The sequence below is a fragment of the Camponotus vicinus genome, unplaced genomic scaffold (genome assembly GCF_025532165.1).
Source record: "Camponotus vicinus isolate PSW18456_S1 unplaced genomic scaffold, iyCamVici1.0 SCAF_6, whole genome shotgun sequence".
In the NCBI taxonomy this organism is placed as follows: domain Eukaryota; kingdom Metazoa; phylum Arthropoda; class Insecta; order Hymenoptera; family Formicidae; genus Camponotus; species Camponotus vicinus.
In genome coordinates this window covers 1,737,841-1,750,736 of record NW_028141978.1, presented here as the reverse complement: position 1 = coordinate 1,750,736, position 12,896 = coordinate 1,737,841, and the positions used below count along the sequence as shown (strand labels likewise).

The following is a 12,896-nucleotide window of genomic DNA, read 5'->3' as shown; positions in this document are numbered from 1 at the left end:
CTTTACAGGTCGTCGGTATTTCGATGTTTAAATGCCGATTTTATATCACAATTGGAAGTTATCTACTTTTAACACGCATGCAGAATTACCATTCTTGTTACACAAATTGTGTACGTTTCCAATGATGTCATGAATAAAGCACGAATGTTTCTATTACAAACACATTGATTGTCAACTTTTTGTGATTGCAAAATAATGTATAAGAATCAAATGTTGATAGCGTGGAGACACTGAATAAAAGATTATGTGCAGTTTTTATAAAAATAATGGTAGTTCATAGCATTTCAAAATCGCATATAAATTGCTTTATGCTAATTTACGATCTGATTTATCGAATCTGGTTTGAATGCGCCGAGATATATGTAGCTGAAAAAATAGCAACGATATAAGTCCATCACGAAATGTCCTAAAATGTTTTTTCGATGGATGTTTTTCGCCATCGAATATAGAATAACGGCGAACATATACAAGAATTCCACAATTATACTTTTGTCGTATATTTCAACTCGTTTAATTAACAATAAAATATATCATTGCTTTAGAAATAAAAACAACCAAATATCTTATTTACAGTATCTGAATTTCGTCACGCAAATAAATATTATAAACATTTGTGAGTGTAAAATAAATTAAGTGAATGAGATGCGATGCCGTCTTGACGATTCTTTTCGCTGCTCTTGCCACTGTCGCGTGTATTTTTTTTTCACATGCGCGTTACAATTTACTTAATAAATTATTCCTTTGCACGCACGTCTCTCTCTTCTTCATTTCGACGTCTCGCGTACTCTCTCATTCTCGCTCGCTCTCGCACACGCAAACACGGGGATGCATACGCAGGCACAGGCACGAATCTCACGCACGCGCATACGGATCACTCTCACACACGTGTGTGTTTCTTGACGGGCACACGCGCCGTACGCGCTCACGCACGCACGTAGAACGCAACACACTCTTGTACGATAAATACATGTAATGAAATATATTTCAAGCCGACTTAATGTAGGATAACAGCTTCATCTTCATTTGTATATCTCGTTTTAGGTCGTAAATCTAGAGGATTGGCACGAGTCCGCCGTACGATTCGATTAGTTAGAAAAAATCTAGAATTTTCTTAATTACCCGTAATTTTATCGTAAACATTTAACTGTAGATTCGATACGTTCTCTTATAACACACGTTTCTCGCCTACGTTTTTTTTTTTTTACGGATATAACAAAACGCTCGTTACGTTACTTTTTTTTCTTTTCTTCCTCGTGTATTATGCGTTTATGTAGCTCATGTATGGCCGCGCGTGTGTATGCGCATGTGTGCGTGTATGTGTAATATGATGTAGGTTTGTTCGATGCGTGTAATGGTGCGCAGCGTGTGTACGCTTTGTGTGTACGGCTATGTCCGTTTATACGTATATAACATGCGCTTATCTGCGTTTTATTCTTAATTCCCCTTAGACACTTGTTACCTCGTTACCTTTAATTAACGCGACGTCGTAATCGTCATAATCGCCTCCCGAGCGACACGATTCGCTCATCGAGATTGCTAATGAAAAAAAAGGGGATGAATGAATGAAGGAACGCGAAGATACGCGGAGAGGAAAGGAAAAACGGAAGCGCATCGGAGTTTCGATCGGAAGGGCCCGAAGGGGAGTTTAAAACTGACCTCCCATACCAGCGACGCCACTAACACACCCTTTCATACGAGACACCGACGGGATAATGTTATCGAGGTTCGCTGATTCTCGAAGAAAGTTTTCGCATTACTCATCCCGTCGCAACTTTTTCGTTCCTAAATTATCGCTAAACGTAAAAGGAGCAAAATGCTTTCCTTCGCTTATATTATACAACAAAATAGTCGCCAAGAAGGAGGCTGCGTTTGTAACGATTGTAACGTGACTAGCAAGGGTGAGATGCGTGCATCAATAGAACTAAAATCCGCTTCCATTTCGAGATGTACAATATATTGTATTTTTCGTACCTGTGAAAAATGCGCGGATATATCGGGGTGAGACAAAAAAAGGAAACATAAACCGCGAGGAATATTTATACCTAGGAATAAAGAGAGATTTCTCGCAGTCTTCGATAAGTGTTCGCATCTCATTTAGCGTTCACTCCTACAGTTATATCGATATCTTCCTTTTTCTCTCCATTAAAAGCAGGTATTAGTCCGAGATTACCACTAGCTGAAAAGAAACCGTTCGCTTTCCCGCTAGCAAAATTCGCGGACGTAATTACGACGGAATCTCCTCGTATCGGGATCCGCCGATCGAGATATCGATTCTAAAAAAGCGCGCCGTTCTTTCCCCTCCGCTTAGTTTTGGTTTACAGAAGCCCTCCGTCCAAACGAAAAGCATTACGCGACGAGGGAGGATTCCTCTTCCTTTTGCGGTATATGTATATACGCGTAGAATATACCAGAATTGAAAGAGGACACATACATCTATGCGCGTTCTATGTCGTAAAAAATGTCGAACGATCGACGGCATTACGCGAAAATATCCCTTCGGCCCCAAAATCACGTCGGCTCCGCCGCGAAATCCAACATTCTCTAACGTAAAGAGAGAAGGCGACGTGACACGACCGAATGAGAATCGCTGATCAACGCGAAACGTCGTCTCCGGTAATCCGCTCGAAAACGCATAGAGATGGCGACATAATATTCTGCGAACGGCGACGGTCTATTAGGAAATTGTCTATGTCCGCCACCTCTATCCTCGCTGGAAGCATTTTCGATCTTCGCCCCAGCTATTCTCGCTGAAAAATATCCATCTTATCGTCTCTACGTGTCATCGAGTTCTCGGTGCCTTAATTTTTGCAGATTTCTATTACGTGTATATTATGTGTATGCGATGTATCAGGAATCGTACGCTCTCTCTCAATTATACTCCGAAAAATTTCAATTTCATCTTCCATTTAGCGCTCTTTCATTTTTATCATCTTTACATTTCTTAAACATTTTTAAATAAATAATTAATTAAAGCATGATATCTTTCAATGACTTTTTTCGAGATGCCATCTGTTAAAGCTGCTAATAATTTTATGAAAAGGAACTATTGAAATTATAATTAATCTCTTAACGCGATTCGGAGAGAAAGCGCGCGAAACTGCGACGACGCTTCTATTTGTAGGCGTGTGATGCGTGTATGTGGGTGTGTACGTGCGATGCGAAATATGCGCGTGCATATCCGTTTTCCCGCGTCCCTTTGGCACTCTCGCAGCGCGAATCACGCTGCCGAGAGTGGACCGCGAAGAACTGAAACTGTCGGCGGCGCCGTCAATCATTCCCGGGCGAGCGCGAGAAAAATCACTGGCGCCGCGAGAGATATTCGCCGCAAAATACGATGGCGATAATCTTCCCCGGCCTTTTTACGCGCTTTTCTTTAAACTCTCTCCTTCCTCTCTCTCTCTCTTCCTCTTCTTCTTTTTTTTTTCGTTTAATCGTAGAAAATGTGAGGCGTTACAAAAAGGTGTCCCGCGGCACACACTCAATGCACTTACTTCCGCTTCTCTTCACATGGGCTTCCGATTAGTCATGCGATCCTTCGTCTTGCATTCGCTCGCGTGTTCGATGCGAGGAATGAATGGCGCGAAGTGAAAACAGGACTGCGTCGAAGACATTGTCCGGCCTGTCCGGCCTGTTTCGTCCCTTTCCACTTATTCCTGTCTGACTTCTCAGAGGCCCACTCTCCGCCACCGCTTCCGCGCTCTTCTTCCTCCTGCGTTTGGCTTTCGGGGACGAGTAGAAAAAGGGGGGAGGGAGTGATAGTTTCACTTATTCTTCCGTGCTCTTTCCGTCATTCACCCGCCACGATGGCGGCCGTGACGACGAACTCGACAACAAATATTCAATGGATGGCCCTGCTTGGTGTGGCCGGAGCAATAAGAGTCTGATTGTCTTAACAATACTGTCAGTTTTACACGAGAGAGAGTTCCTCTTTCTTTATTAATAGTCATTTATATAGTAATTATTAACAGTTGTGTTTGCGTGTGTTTGTGTGTGCCGTAATATTTTCTTCTGAGTGAGTTAATTAAGTAGCACTCGATATACTCTAAAGGTGAGAGTTATTATTAATATTGTTATTTAACGTTATCGTTATTTTCATTACGAGTATCTCGTTATTATTATTAGTATTATTGTTATTATTATTATTATTATTATTATTATTATTATTATTATTATTATTATTGTTATTATTATTACTATTTATCACTATTATTACTATGCATTTATTATTCTTATTATTATAGTATTATCGTTTTTTCTACCGTCGTTACAATCGATCACTTATATGTGTATATCATCGTTCATTTATTATAATTATTAATGTATCTCGTTATCACACTATTCTTACATTTAGCTATCTACTATTTCCATCCTCCTTTCTCAAGCTTCTTCTTCAAGAACGCGTATCGTACGTATCGCGTATCGATGTCGCGCGTAATTTACAAACGGGTCAACATTACGCGACAAAGGGCCGATAAAGTGATAACAGTGTTCCTCACGGTCCTCCCGCGCACTCGTGTGATTAAATGTTTACCTATTTATACGATCTATTTATACATCCGTTACGTTTGCGGACTGTCGTTTTGCGACGACAACAATTAATTCTTTCACTCTCGTTCTCTCTCTCTCTTTCTCTCTCTCTCTCTCTCTCTCTCTCTCTCTCTCTCTCTCTCTCTCTCTCTCTCTCTCTCTCTCTTGATTACAGAGAATATAACTTTTATTTTATTTTTAAGTAACACATATACAACGTTGAGCAAAGATTTCGATTAAATCCGTTCGAAGGGACTTCGAGTGTGTCTCCCGTTTAGTCCCCGGAAATGTGTCCACTCGGCGACCATGTGTGGTGTCTCGATAACATTAAACTCTATAATCGCTAATCGTGTTTTGCGCACACGTCGATCGCAGACATCCCATCAACGCGTTATCGATGATTCTCATGAATCTTAACATTACGTAACCGTCGAGAAAATTCCAATTAAATCGCATGAATCGTTAAGCTTCTTCCTCTCCTTTGATCGCGCAAAAAAAGAAAACATCACACACGCTCGGCCCTTCCGTTGCCTCGATCATTAGATGTATCTACGATCAGGTTTATAGACATAGTATAGACCGAGTATTTTCTATGCTTACAATGCTTTAATTTAAAATCTAGATAAAAGAAGAGGAGATAACTGGAGGTGTTCTTTCTCTCTATTCGCGCTTGTGCAGTGATATTATTAGCGGTGACTTATAGCAGAATAGAAATTTGACATATTCATATGATCGAACAATTAACTGTTTAGCTAGCTACCTCCTTAATTAGAGAAAGACGGAACGTCCAGCTATCGTTTATCTCTTTTTGCCTATTCCTTAGAATCTCTCATGCTCGATGCTCGGTTTACTTACACTATGTCTAAAAACTCCCGGCAAATACGCAAAGTAAACGAACTCTTTTCAGCATTTCGTGCGTATGATTTTGACAGATAATTCGTTTCGATATACATTCAGGATGCATTAAACTAAATATCGAAGATTAAACGCATCCACGCGTACACATTCGTTGCATTAATACACTCTCGCGCTCAGCGCAATAGTAACGAATGGAATTCGTTATACGCGCAGCAAAGAGATCAACTGTTTCCCGTGTTTTAAAAAGCATCCATGCGATTGACGAATTTCCCCCTCGTTGATAGCTGTGCTGGAATTTGATAAATCCCGACTAACATTACACACACATACAACCACGCACAAAGCTGCGAATTAAAACGCAAACAACGAAAGGACCGCGCCTGTTTGCACCCCTTGTCGAACGTGTTACGAAACGTCGAAAGCCGACGACGACGACGCGACGACAATCGAATAACAGTAACAGTGCAACAACGGTGATAGTTATATTAAGGTTAGCGATCATTATATCGACAATTTATAGCGACTGCCGTAGCTCACGCGCATAACAAGATTGTCCTCGTTTGTCGCGTGCATTCGCGGCGGCGAAAATGTGTGGCGGGCAGACGTGTTTTATTCAGGGGAAAAAAAACACAGCAAAATCTACCTCGCCACCTCGATATTTCGGCGCCATATCGATGGACGTCGTCGTCGGGCTGACGTATTTTCGCGCGGCTTCTAAAAAAAGGGGAAAGAGGAAATCGAGAAAGTCCCATTGTCTTTCCGGGCCGGCCAGTTGTTTCGCTCGCGGTTTTTCGACGGCTTTGTGCCGACAACCACAACCGACAACGGTGGTTGTCGCGGGCGAGCCCCCGATTATAATTCAATCCGCCCGACCGCGTCGCGTTCGTTTACATTTATCTCCCTTCCCTATACAACATATATATGCACGCTCCTCGGGGATTCAGGGGAGAAACTCTGTTGGAAAAAATCCCTGCAAGTTCCTCTGGGAAATGTAATCGAGCGACGTCCTGGGCGTATTTCTTCCGTGCTGAGAATCCTCTCCGATCGTCTAATGACGACGTCGTCGAACAAATTCGCCGCGGGTAACGTTCGCGGGAATGTCTTTGACGGCCTCCCTCGTCTTTGACGACTGACGATGAGAACCGTCGCTCCCTCGTGAAATTTCGAGGGAAAACTACTCGAGTGTCATCGATGTTGACGGAGATAAACAGAGAGCAAATACGATAGAACGCGTCGTTTCGCTCAAAGAAATATTCCTGCAGCTACGTAGGCGTTTCCTCGACGATCTTCCGCCGAGGAAACGCAGACGAGGAAGGGCAGAAGAGAGAGAAGACCCGACGAGATAAGCGGAATCACGCGGAAAAGGCGTTGCTCCCCCGCTGTTTTCACGACGCAACTCCGTCGCGTTGTTACGAAGCGATGGTATCCTCGAGATTATATAGGCAGTTGGTGTCTTGGTCGAAATACTTGTGTAGCCGCTGCGTCAGATTCAACAGTTCTGGGCCTCTCCTCTTTGCCCGCCCGCCCGTTGATGATTTGCGCCCTGTGATCGGCGATACAAAAGAAAGTCGTTTACTTCCTATTTCGGCAGTCTGTGGCATTTGGTCGAGTTCTTCGATTATTTTCTAGAGCGGCACCATTACTGGTTACACCATTACTGATCGTCCCGAGCATGTCGGTGCAGAAGCTGCAGAGAACGATCGGCGAAAGTGAGACGAGGAACGTCGCGCGACGACGATACGAAAGAGAAAGAGGAAGAAGAAGCCGCGTTGCTGCGCGAATTCCAACGCTTCCCTTTCACATCTTGGCTCCAGACGCGCTCCAGTGGATGAGTGATGAGAGATGCGGCGAGAGAGACGCCCAAGTCGGACGAAGAATCCATAATTTTCTCCTCGCAAGATCGCGATTGTTCCTCTCCCGTGTCACGAAGCTGATTATATTCCCGACTGTTTAAACTCAATCTCACGAATGGAAGTTTTCTATTTGAATTAAAGCAAATCCAGTTTCTCCTTTCCCACGTTGTCCTCTAGCCTCATTATTTCCTCCGGGAAAGAGTTAATCGCTTGAAATTGTTGTGACTGTTCCAAGTAACCTTTGTACCGAACTTGGCGGAATATTATGTTTCGTCTTCTCTCCTGTGGCGAAATAGGTAATTTACTTACTTGCAAAGCGAAGTACAGTTCAATTCGAAGTTCCGAGGAAGCGTAAGTAAATCAACGGTTAAGTAAATATGTCTTCCAAGTTAGATCAACATTTAAACTACTTTCACATTCAATAGGGCGTCTTCCTGTCATCCGATTGAGATCATACGATGGAACTCATCTTAAACACAGATCTTCGTACGAATGACAAGAAATGAACAAACTAAATCAAGCAAATGTTTCTTCTTTTTCTTGCCACTTTTGCAGTAATTCATCTTCCAGAATCACGATTATTTCCACGACGATTCGCTTCGATGACTTTCAGGAAAATATATAATTCACTTTTTTTCATCGACTTGCAATGTTTCGTTGACGTCTAAATCGGAGTCTCGCACGACACGCGTCCATCAATCAATTACTCTTCTCATCGAAGTGTGCACTTCACTTGGCGTCGCAATCGCGAATACCGCGTAACCGCGTTTGCAAAAGGGCGAAGGCATACAGACGAGAACAAGCTTCTCTCGCGACGATGGGAAAAGAGGAATCGCTTTGTCGACGTTTCGACATCGTTGACGCGATCCGCCGCCGCTAAAGACACGATCCTTCGAAAGTTCTCCGACATAATTGGCGCGGCCGTACACAAAAGAGTCTCATAAAGTCGAAGGGTACTCACAGGAAGACATGCGATAATAATTCTCTGCTAAATCACTCCGCCTTAATCGAACGCCTCGCCTCGTTGAAGGATCGACCTGCGTCCTCGAACGCTCGAGAGTTCGCGGTCTCAGAGATGAGGATCGTCGCGGAAAGCTCGACGCTTAAAGACGCTCTTAATTCGAAGACGCCCTCAGAACAAGCGAGGAATGACACGCTGCAACCTTTTATCGCTGCTTTATAATTTTATCGCGGACAAATTCTATCATTCTTCACAATACAATGATATATAAATAGAAATTTTTATTAAGTTTTTTTAAGAATAAAGCAATAGTCGTTATACTTTAGATATCGATAAGAATGAAAAATGAATTTTTATTCGATTGAAATTATTAACGAGAACAGAGAAGAAAAGATTTTTAATATATTGATATAAATATGTATTAATATTTAAAATAGAGAGAAAAGTGTTTTATAAATACAATATTATTTATATGAAAATTTATTCATATTTAAATATTAATTTTCATTAATTATAAAAATATAAATACTCAGCTCTTTCACTCGCGTGTAATGCTGATTTTTCTCACGCAACAAAATGAAATTCCAATTGTTTCCTTTCTTTTATATATATTTAGTAAATTTTCTCTCTTTTCTCAGCGTCGCATTCCTCCCTCGTGCGAAAATGTCGTGGATACTCATCGCACGAATTACAGCTCTCTATAAGACACCAATGTAACAAAAATTTACACTATAATAATTACTGCGTTGGCACGCACTGTCGACGTAACGTTTTGCCCATGGCATTATTTATTCGGCACGAGATATGATCTCGTGCATGCGTGCCGGAAGGGGAGTTAAACTTTCACGAACAATGCAAATTTATTCGCACGCCACGAAACAAATTCGTGAATCCAGGGAAGTTCAGATTAATCAATGATTTTTGCAAACGCTATAAAACTTGAGTGTAACGATATATTTTTATTTCTTTTTCTTTTATTTGCGATTAATCGTTTCATATTAAGAGTTCTTCTCAATTATTTGTTTACACGGTGATTAATATTTTATCAAATCGCGACTTGCCGCAATATGATTGATGATTGATTCCATTAAAAAATCGCGTCAGTATAAAAATGACGAAAAAGACAAGAAACGTTTTTACACGTTTATGCCGAATTTTCGTATACTTTCACGCGACAAAAGTTTGCGCGTTTACGAATAACTTCATTAGTCTTTTATTGTGATACATTGTACAGATTTGATGGTGCAATGGCGTAAAACTAAAAGAGTAGTCGAAATAATATATTATTTTTCTGTTTAGTTAAAACAGGGCAAAAAATATCGAAGGGAAAAAATTTAACACTTTATAAGAAGAATATTCAAATCGAAACTATTTCAAATTATATGCTTAGTTCTCAATGTGATAGAATTACATAAATTGCTCTATCGATTTATATCTGAATGACGAAGTTACTAATAAAAACACCAATCAATAATGCAAAATAAAGCAATAATATTGTCGCGATGAAAAGTTCCTATTATGATACATACAAATAATGAGATTGCACGATTTCTTTTATCCATAAATTTCTCTGCGAGTAGATTTTTCGTGATTTCTTTCTTTTCTTCAGCTTTCTTCTCGCGCGGTTTTTTCTTGACGGAAAATACCTCGCAGAAGACATCGATTTCCATCGAGTAATAATATTCATAAATAGTGCTCGCCGAACGCGAAGGCAAAATGTCAATTTATCATTAAGACAACCACTCTCTTCGTCCCTGTGTTTCCTTCGGAAAAGTTACTTCACCCCGAAATCGCTCAGTGCATAAGAGTGCTTCGTGGAACTCTTTGAGCTTCTGATAATAAGTGCTTGTTTCATTGAGCGTTTTGCGATTGTGACCCACAATTTCGTACATTTACGCGACGATTTTTCTCGACAGTACATCTTTCTCTTTTTAAAATTCGATCATGTATAATTACATAATTAATCAGATTTATCGTTGATGCAATAATTGTATAAAAATTCATTATAATGCAACAATAAATCAGAATCACATATTAACCGAATAATTTGTAATCGTTCAGAATGCGAAATACAACATGTCATGCCCTAATTTTAAAGCAAATTTAATTTCCCGAGTGTTAAAGAGAAAGATATTAGTAAACAATTTTCCAAAGTGAGACATCTCGTTCAAATCGATTAGCTTTCGAAAACAGATTCGACATGTCCCATACAGCGCATTATGCCTGTAATGTCACGAAATATCTAGAATTAATCGCAATACATTTCGCGCGCACAAATTGTTATTGCAGCAAATATTGGTACACCAAATTTCCGGTTATACATTGCTGACGGAAAGATTATTGTTCTGATTTTGCTGATTGGCACCAAAATGTTATCGGGTTTACTGTCTCTCACTTTTTCATGCATTACCAATAATTAACAGAATTATGATAGACCATTCGAACTCGTATGTTTGTCGGATCTTGTCGAATAACACGCGAAAAAGAACATTTTGTTGCCGAAACAATTATAGAAATAAATAAAAGCGGAATTTTACTCTACCAATTACTGCTCCAAAAACATCTTTTATATAAAACCGAACTGTAAAATCGATAATAACGCAAAAATCACACAACTGTGTCTCTGATCGCCAATGTTCACGTATGTGGGTCGCACACAATCCAAGAGATCTACCTAAAATTACTTATGCGAAGTATTCCTTACGATTTATTAAATTACTTAACGACCTATTTCGCGTTTCCCTCGCGCATATATATACACGAATTTGTACAGTCTCTATATATTCGCGCGTGTAATACACAATACGCTATAATAATAATATATAATTCGTTTTCGCGGATACATTGATGGTTGCGAAAAAGTAGGAGTCTTAAGGCAGGAAGACGGGTTTCTGTCGAGATTCGCGATGGCTTGTCATCTCCTATTCTCTCATCGTCTCTATCCTTCCTAGGTATTTACGCGCGTCTGCCTCGATTATCCTCGTATTCTTGCGGATCGACTGCAAACCGATGAATAAGATACATCGCGTTCGTAAGTTCGTTAAGTTCCAAAGTTCAACGATTGAGCGCATTCAACGGGAAGAACGATCGTACAGCAATTGAATGTTATTGACATGTATTTCTAGATTCAACGAATCGAGATTCGATAGCAATTCAATCGCTATTCAACTGTTGTCTCTTCTGAATGCACACATTGATGATCACAGTGTAATTTAACGCTGCACACATGATCCGTTTTCTCTCATTCATCGACCTGTCGTTCGTTAAATAATAATTAAACTGCCGGATCGACGGTGCATAGGATGCTACAAAATTATTATTCATTACGCGTAACTTTAAATTAATTTGTTTTTATTGCTGTTTGATATAACTCACTAAAGGAAAATTTCACTCGTTATAGTTTTCGATTGGCATGTTAATCCAATTGTTCATTCGTACGTTTCAAAGTTAAAAAAGAACAACTGCAACTCTGAAACATCAGTGACATCTCTTAAGTGTCGTGCATCTCGTTTTGACTGAAAGATTTCTAATTCTGGGCATTAACGTAAATTTAATTGGTTGCAATTTTCTTAATTTTTGATAATTAAATACCTTTGATTTCGAGATAGATAAAAAGTAATATTTCATTTCCTATTATTTATTCTATTTCTTGTTTATCCCGAAATTTGATTCTCTAGCCTTCTCTAATCCTTCTATAATTCAATGACAATTAAACTCTTTGATAACACACATACATATATATACATAATGAAATAAACAGCATCCTTTGTAACTTGTATTCTAATCACGTTTCATTGAGAGAAAGTCTCTTTTGACGTTTGTTAAAATTTCGCAAGACTACGACATATCTGCTTCATCTGTTTGCTTTTTCGAGTGACGCGTACATACACGAGTAGCGTACGCGGGAAACTCTGTACATACCTAACACCCTCGCGCGTTGCGAAAATGAAATTTGCGATGCAATTTCCTAAAACGATTAGAGATAACTGTAGGCGCCTCCACGCCACGCGTACTCGTGTTCTCGTGTTGATTCTCCAGACACGATGCGACGACCTCTGAATGTGTAAATTTAGAGACGTAAGAACGAGAAGCAGAGACTTTGGAGCATGTCCAAGTGTATCGCGTTTCTAAAGATACGGATCGATGCACTTGCGGCGATTTCGCAAATGTATAAGAATGAAGGAAAATTGCGGAACAAAAATAATAATAAAAATTAAAAAATGCTCAAGTTAGAGCTTCAAGCCGGCTCACCAATCGATAACTAATGGAGATATTGTAAGAAAAACAGATTCATTAAATTTATTGCCGAATTATTTTATAAATTTGCATGTTCCATGTTACTTAATCAACTTCCCTTACTCTTAATTACTTTAAATCAGCGGCGCGATACAATCAGTTGATAGATGCATGAAGAGCGAGATCTCGTTAAATTACGGCATCTTAAACGTAATTTCTCGCGATATAAAATCCGATAACTAAATAATCATTAAATACGCCACCAGAGTGAAGTACGCCAGGCGAGTTGCGAAAAAAGATGATGGAAATAACGCGGCGGAAAATCCGCGCGAAATATGATCTCTCGGGCAGTCGCGGGACACGAAATCAGAACTTACTTACCTAATCCACGTACTCACGTCCTTGGTTCGTTCGATTGTTCGTTTGTTCGTTCGTTCGTTCGTTTACCTTGCACGCCCGTC

At 40.0% G+C, this 12,896-nt stretch overlaps 1 protein-coding gene across 1 annotated transcript in view; it reads right to left on the bottom strand.

Annotated features, from left to right (window-relative positions):
• LOC145973901 (uncharacterized) overlaps nt 1–12,896 on the bottom strand; it is a 163,597-nt gene extending 150,701 nt beyond the window's left edge. Inside the window, exon 1 of the mRNA XM_083103562.1 lies at nt 12,817–12,896. The gene's annotated coding sequence lies outside the window, so the exon portion shown is untranslated. The remainder of the gene's footprint in view (nt 1–12,816) is intronic.